Source organism: Carcharodon carcharias, chromosome 6 (genome assembly GCF_017639515.1).
Source record: "Carcharodon carcharias isolate sCarCar2 chromosome 6, sCarCar2.pri, whole genome shotgun sequence".
Taxonomy (NCBI): domain Eukaryota; kingdom Metazoa; phylum Chordata; class Chondrichthyes; order Lamniformes; family Lamnidae; genus Carcharodon; species Carcharodon carcharias.
Genome location: NC_054472.1, coordinates 6,870,574 through 6,877,780, shown reverse-complemented (window position 1 = coordinate 6,877,780; position 7,207 = coordinate 6,870,574).

The following is a 7,207-nucleotide window of genomic DNA, read 5'->3' as shown; positions in this document are numbered from 1 at the left end:
AGGCACCGAAAATGACAACAGCAAACCCAGTCCTGTTGACCCTTGTGCCAAAATTGGGAGAGCTGTTCCATTTACTAGTCAAGCAACAGCCTGACATAGTCATACTGATGGGGTCATACCTTACAGACAAGGTTTCCCAACACCACCATCACCATCCCTGTGTCTGTCCTGTCGGTGGCAGTACACTGGTATACCACCTCCACTAGAGTTTGGGAAGGAGTTGCCAAGGGAGTTGTCAACATTGACTTTGGACCCCATAAAGTCTCATGGCATCAGAGCAAACATAAGTAAAGATACCTCCTGCTGATTATCACAAACCGCCCCGCCTCAGCTGATGAATCAGTACTCCTTGATGTTAAGCATCACTTGGAGGAAGCACTAAGAGTGGCAAGGGTGCAGATGGTAGTCTGGGTGGGGGACTTAAATGTCCATCACCAAGAGTGGCTCACCAGCACCACTACTGACCGAGCTGGCCGAGTCCTAAAGGACACAGCTGCTAGACTGGGTCTGCAGCAGGTGGTGAGGGAATCAACAAGAGGGAAAAATCTACTTGACCTCATCCTCACCAATCTACCTGCCGCAGATGCATCTGTCCATGACAGTATTGGTAGGAGTGACCACCGCACAGTCATTGCGGAGACGAAGTCCCATCTTCACATTGAGGATGCCCTCCATCGTGTTCTGTGGCACTACCACTGTGCTAAATGGGATAGATTTCAAACAGATCTAGCAACTCAAAATTGGGCATCCATGAGGCACTGTGGGCCACCAGCAGCAGCAGAATTGTACTCAAACACAAACTGTAACCTCATGGCCTGGCATATCCCCCCATTCTACCATTACCATCAAGCCAGGGGATCAACCCTGGTTCAATGAAGAGTGCAGGAGGGCATGTCAGGAGCAGCACCAGGCATACCTAAAAATGGGGTGTCAACCTGGTGAAACTATAACACAGAACTACTTGCATGCCAAACAGCAATGTGAAGCAGCATGTGATAGACAGAGCTAAGCTATAACATTGGCACCTATGCGGCTTTGTGGAAAACAGCACAGGTATGTCCTGACCACAAAAAGCAGGACAAATCCAACCCGGCCAATTACCACCCCATCAGTCTACTCTCGATCATCAGTAAAGCGATGGAAGGGGTCATCAACAGTGCTATCCAGTGGCATTTACTCAGCAATAACCTGCTCACTGATGCTCAGTTTGGGTTCCGCCAGTTCCACTCAGCTTCTGACCTCATTCAATCCTTAATCCAAACATGGACAAAAGAGCTGAACTCCTGAGGTTAGGTGAGGTGAGAGTGACTGCCCTTGACATCAGGCAACATTTGACAGAGTGTGGGATCAAGGACCCCCAGCAAAACTGGAGTCAATGGGAATCAAGGGGAAAACTCTCCATAGGATGGAGCCACACCTAGCACAAAGGAAGATGGCTGCAGTTGTAGGAGGCCAATCATCTCAGCTCCAAGGCATCACTGCAGGAGTTCCTCAGGGTAGTGTCCTCGGCCCAACCATCTTCAGCTGCTTCATCGATGACCTTCCTTCCTTCATAAGGTCAGAAGTGGGGATGTTCATTGACGATTGCTCAATTTTCAGCACCATTCACAACTCCTCAGATACTGAAGCAGTCCATGGCCAAATGCAGCAAGACCTGGACAACATTGAGGCTTGGGCTGACAAGAGGCTCACCAGCACCTTCTCAAGGGAAATTAGGGCTGGGCAATAAATGCTACCCTAGCCACGATCCCTGAATGAATAAAAGTAAATCTGTCAGTGATGGCCATTGCGGGATAAACATTGGCCAAGACACAAATGAGAACTCCCCTAATCTTCTTCGAAATAGTAGCCGAGATCTTTTCCATCTACCTGAGGGGGCAGCAGTGTGGAAGGGCATGGTTCAAAGTCTTATCTGAAAAAAGCACCCCCAACAGTGCAGCACTCCCTCTCTATTGCATGTTAATTGTACATAGATTGTATTTAATTGAATGCAGTTGGTGGGCATTAACTGCCGATTCACTTGAACCCAAATAAATTGAAATAGACTAAAACTGTTGTTGTGTTAGGAGGTATATGCTCATAATGTGTAACTCTGTAAATAAATACAAAATTGTGTAAAGTTTTGCTCCAGTTCTCTCCTTCACCAACTGAATTTTTGGAATTTAGCACTGCACTGGAATGTCAGCCTGAATTATGTGCTCATGTTGCTAGAGTGGGGCATGAATCCACAACCTTCTGACTCAGTGGCAAGAGCGCTACCCTCAGTTGACACCTCAAAATAATTATCCTGGGACTCAAAAAATAAATTAGTTTTCACTCGGTCTTTTCATGCGTCACTTCATTGTGGTTTCATCATTTATCAGCAGTTTTGTTCTTTTATCTTCACTTGTGCAAAGATCCTTATATTTACACTTCTTCCCGTTCAAGCTCTTCTCAGCTCTCTGTTGTTTGTACCTTAAGTTCTTATACCCATTTACAGACTAGCATTTCTTTGTTCGCACTAGCTGTTCAAAAAAAGGAAGTGGGTGGGTTTTACTCTGTGGTTAGTATCATTGCCTCAGAAGTTTGGTTGGGCTTGCATTCGTACATTGTGGTTACTGCAATCTCCTGGAACTTGATTTTGATTGCTTTACAAGGTTATTTTGGCTCTAAAATGGTTTACAATTATATTTCTTGCTCCAAAATCTCCTCCCACCCTACAACCCTCCAAAGATACCTGCACGTCTCCAATTCTGGCCTCTTGACTGTCCTTGACGAATCTAAACACAATGGAATCTTACAATCTCTTATCAACCAGTCCTATTTGTTAACAACAACACTAGTTATCCAATAATGGACTGACTCAATAAAATTGAAAACTATTAAGAAATGGTAAATTATTAAATGTGGAGGTAGAAACTGATTTATTTTCTAAATTACAAAGGTAGCCTGCAAGCCAATGAGCTTCCTACACACTTCCAATTCTGGCCTCAAGCATCCCCAATTTCAAATGTTCCACCACTGGGGACTGTGCCAACAGCTGCTTAGGCCACAAGCTTTGGAATTCCCTCTCTAAAATTCTGTGACTTCTACCTCTTTCTCCTCCTTAAAACCTACCCCTTTGACCAAGCTTTTAGTGACCTGCCCTAATGTGGCTCAGTGTCAAATTTTGTTTGCTAACGCATTGGGATACTTTACTACAAATGCCAAATCAATGCTCGTTGTCATTGTAGTGTAGCACAAGAGCGTTTCAGGAAGGCGCAGGTTATCAGGTGAGATGAATTGTAAGTCATGTCTTGCCCAGTGAATAGTGAACTGCGTAAAGCTTTTTAGTGACATGAGGAGAGAAGTGAAATGTATATCGCCTCGACCACCGTTTCCGCACTGGGCTTGTCATCAAAAAGCTGCTTTGCTCCGAGTGCTTTTCATTAAGAGGAGCCACATTGTCAGCTATGTGCACATGTTCCACTCTGACAAGCCCGCCAAGCAAACAGATAAGGGCTGGAAAAAGAAAAGGGTTTTATTTACAATGAGCCAGAAAGGAAGAGACAGGCCTTTAGTAGTAATGTCTCAGCATGAGCTGAAACTGCTGCACTAGATCACATCTGCTAGCTTAACCTTGCAGAAAATAACCTTGAGATGATGGAATAGCAGCATCTAGTAAGAGACTGTCATCTGATACAGACACCCCTCAATGCATACTTACAGATGCAGGAATCAGCATCAAAAATGATGTGACAGAAATAAAGCACAAGGAGAAACATCCTTGGGGGATGCTCTACTTTCAACATTTTATAATTCTCTGTCGTGGACATATGTAACTTGTAGGTTTACAGGTGCATGTATATGTCAAAGACATATAAATACAAACCAGAGAAAGACAATTACATGACGACTTAGTACTTGCATGAAAGACAACCTGGATACCTGTCCAGAATCGGCCTATTTTAGAAAAGGTGTCACAATCAAATGGATTATCCACGTAGCATGTTTCCAGCATGGAATATAAAGAGAATTATGTTACCATTGGGACATAATGTTACTGTATTACATTAGCTTATAGTCTGGGTTTCAGGCCTTTATTGATGTAACAGACAAAAGAATTTTCCTAGGGACATATCAACACATCCATGTGCCAACAACACTTAGTGCAATTTCAGCCTAGGTGTTCTGCAGTCTCGTGCATATTATGTCCGGCCCGAGTCATGCACCATTTGAAAGTAAGAATTATTTTGAATGTCACACAGCCTTTGGGAATGCAGATTGACTGGGTTGCTTTATCATTGTTACAGAATCACACAGTGCAGAAAAGGTCCTTCGGCCCATCGAGTCTGCTCCGACACGTGAGAAACTCCTGACCTACCTGACCTCCACCTTCAGAATTTGCAGTCAGTGGCGAAGGAACAGGGTTTGCCATTATTTACACTTGCAGCTGCTCTCAAACATTTTGTAGGCTTTTGAGTGGCAACTTATTGTTCCTAGAGATCCTTTGCAATGCATACCCCCTACAGAGGATCTCTGGCAAGTGTGAGCAGGGCAAACAACAGCATGGCTCTGCAACCACTTAGATTGAACCATGTAGCAACATAGTAACATGGGAACAGGAGGAAACAATCCAACTCATTCGAGTCAGTTCCACTGATCTATTAAATCATAGCTGATTCGTACCTCAACTCCATTTAGCTGGTCTTTTTGACCCCAAATCCATATCTTTTGAAGGGATCAGAGTGTTCCAGATCTCCCCAACCTTTGTGTGGACAAAAAGGTTTCTTGATTTCACTTTCAAATGTCCAAAGTCTAATTTGAAGATTATGGCCTCTTGTTCTGGACTCAGCTACCAGAGAGTTTCTGTGTTCACCTATCTAATCCCTTAATCATTGTAAAGAACTCAATTAAACCACCCTTAACCTTATACCTGAAATGTTAACTCTATTTCATTCTCCACAGACGCTGTCTGACCTGCTTAATATTTCCAGCTTTTTCTACTTTTATTTAAGAAATTATTCTAATTTGTCTTTCTCAGATCCAGAATAGGTGACCTCACACTTCCCTAAATTGAACAGCATCTGTTACAGTCCTTCCCACTCACTCAGTCCATAAGACCATAAGACATAGGAGCAGAAATTAGGCCATTCAGCCCATCGAGTCTGCTCCGCCATTCAATCATGGCTGATAAGTTTCTTAACCCCATTCTCCCGCCTTCTCCCCATAACCTTTGATCCCCTTACCAATCAAGAACCTATCTATATCAGTCTTAAATACACTCATTGACCTGGCCTCCACAGCCTTCTGTGGCATTGAATTCCATAGATTCACCACTCTCTGGCTAAAGAAGTTTCTCCTCATCTCTGTTCTAAAAGGTCTTCCCTTTACTCTGAAGTTGTGCGCTCGGGTCCTAGTCTCTCCTACTAATGGAAACATCTTCCCCATGTCCACTCTCTCCAGGCCTTTCAGTATTCTGTAAGTTTCATTCACATCCCCCCTCATCCTTCTAAACTCCGAGTATAGACCCAGAGTCCTCAATCGTTCCTCATATGTTAAGCCTTTCATTTCTGGGATCGTTCTCGTGAACCTCCTCTGGACCCTCTCCAGGGCCAGCACATCCCTCCTGAGATATGGGGCCCAAAATTGCTCACAATATTCTAAACGTGGTCTGACCAGAGCCTTATAAAGCCTCAGCAGCACATCCCTGCTTTTATATTTTAGTCTTCTCGAAATAAATGCCAACATTGCATTTGCCTTCCTAACTACTGACTCAACCTGCAAGTGAACCTAAGAGAATCCTGGACTAGGACTCCCAAGTCCCTTTGCACTCCAGATTTCTGAATTCTCTCCCCATTTAGAAAATAGTCTATACCTCTATTCTTCCTACCAAAGTGCATGACCTCACACTTCCCCACATTGTATTCCATCTGCCACTTCTTTGCCCATTCTCCTAACCTGTCCAAATCCTTCTGCAGCCTCCCCGCCTCCTCAATACTACCTGTCCCTCCACCTATCTTTGTATCATCTGCAAAATTAGCCAGAATGCCCTCAGTTCCTTCATCTAGATCATTAATGTATAAAGTGAAAAGTTGTGGCCCCAACACTGACCTCTGCGGAACTCCAGTAGTCACCAACCGCCATCCTGAGAAGGACCCCCTTATCCCCACTCTCTGCCTCCTGCCAGACAGCCAATCTTCTATCCATGCTAGTACCTTGCCTCTAACACCATGGGCTCTTATCTAACTGAGCAGCCTCCTGTGCGGCACCTTGTCAAAGGCCTTCTGGAAGTCCAAGTAGAAAACATCCATTGGCTCTCTTTTGTCTAACCTACTCATTACCTCCTCAAAGAATCCTAACAGTCTGTCTATGCTCCTTTGTATCTTGGTACTCACATCTGCACAATGCTCTATGCCTCCTAACTTAGTAGGACCTTAACAAACTGGACACAGCATGGATTTTTTTATTTTTATTTCATGGGATGTGAGCATTGCTGGCTAGGCCAACATTTATTTCTCATCCCTAATTGCTTTTGAGAAGGTAGTGGTGATCCACCTTCTTGAACCGCTGCAGTCCATGTGGTACAGGAATGCCCAAAATGCTGTTAGGAAGGGAGTTCCAGGATTTCTACCTGGCAAAGATGAAGGACCAGTGATGTCAGAATGCAGCGTGTGGCTTGGTGGGGAAACTTGTGGGTGGTGGTGTTCCCATACATCTGCTACCCTTGTCCTTCTGGGGGTTTAAGATGATGCTTCATCCTTAAATCTGTGTCTTCTGGTTACCAAACCACCTTCCAGTGGAAACAATTTCTCCCTATTTACCTTATCAAAACCTTTCATAACTTTGAACACCTGCATTAAATCTTCTCTGCTCCAAGGAGAACAACCCCAGCTTCTCCAGTCGCTCCACATCACTGAAGGCCCTCATTCCTGGTACCATTCAAGAAAAACTCTGATGTACCCTCTCCAAGGCCTTGACATCCCTCCTAAAGTGTGGTGCCCAGACTTGAAAAAAAAATTCCAGCTGAGGACAAACCAATAACTTCCTTGCTTTTGTGCTCTGTATCTCTATATAACCATGGAGCGAATGGAATTACCTGAATCAGCGATAGCGCAACAGGGACCTTGGAGGGAACAGCAAGGAGGACCATCTGCTTGGTACTACTGGCTGAAGGCAATCACAAATACCTCAGCCTCGTCTTCTGCACAACTTCACAAAGCAGACAAAAAGGTCCAAGGGACGCTCT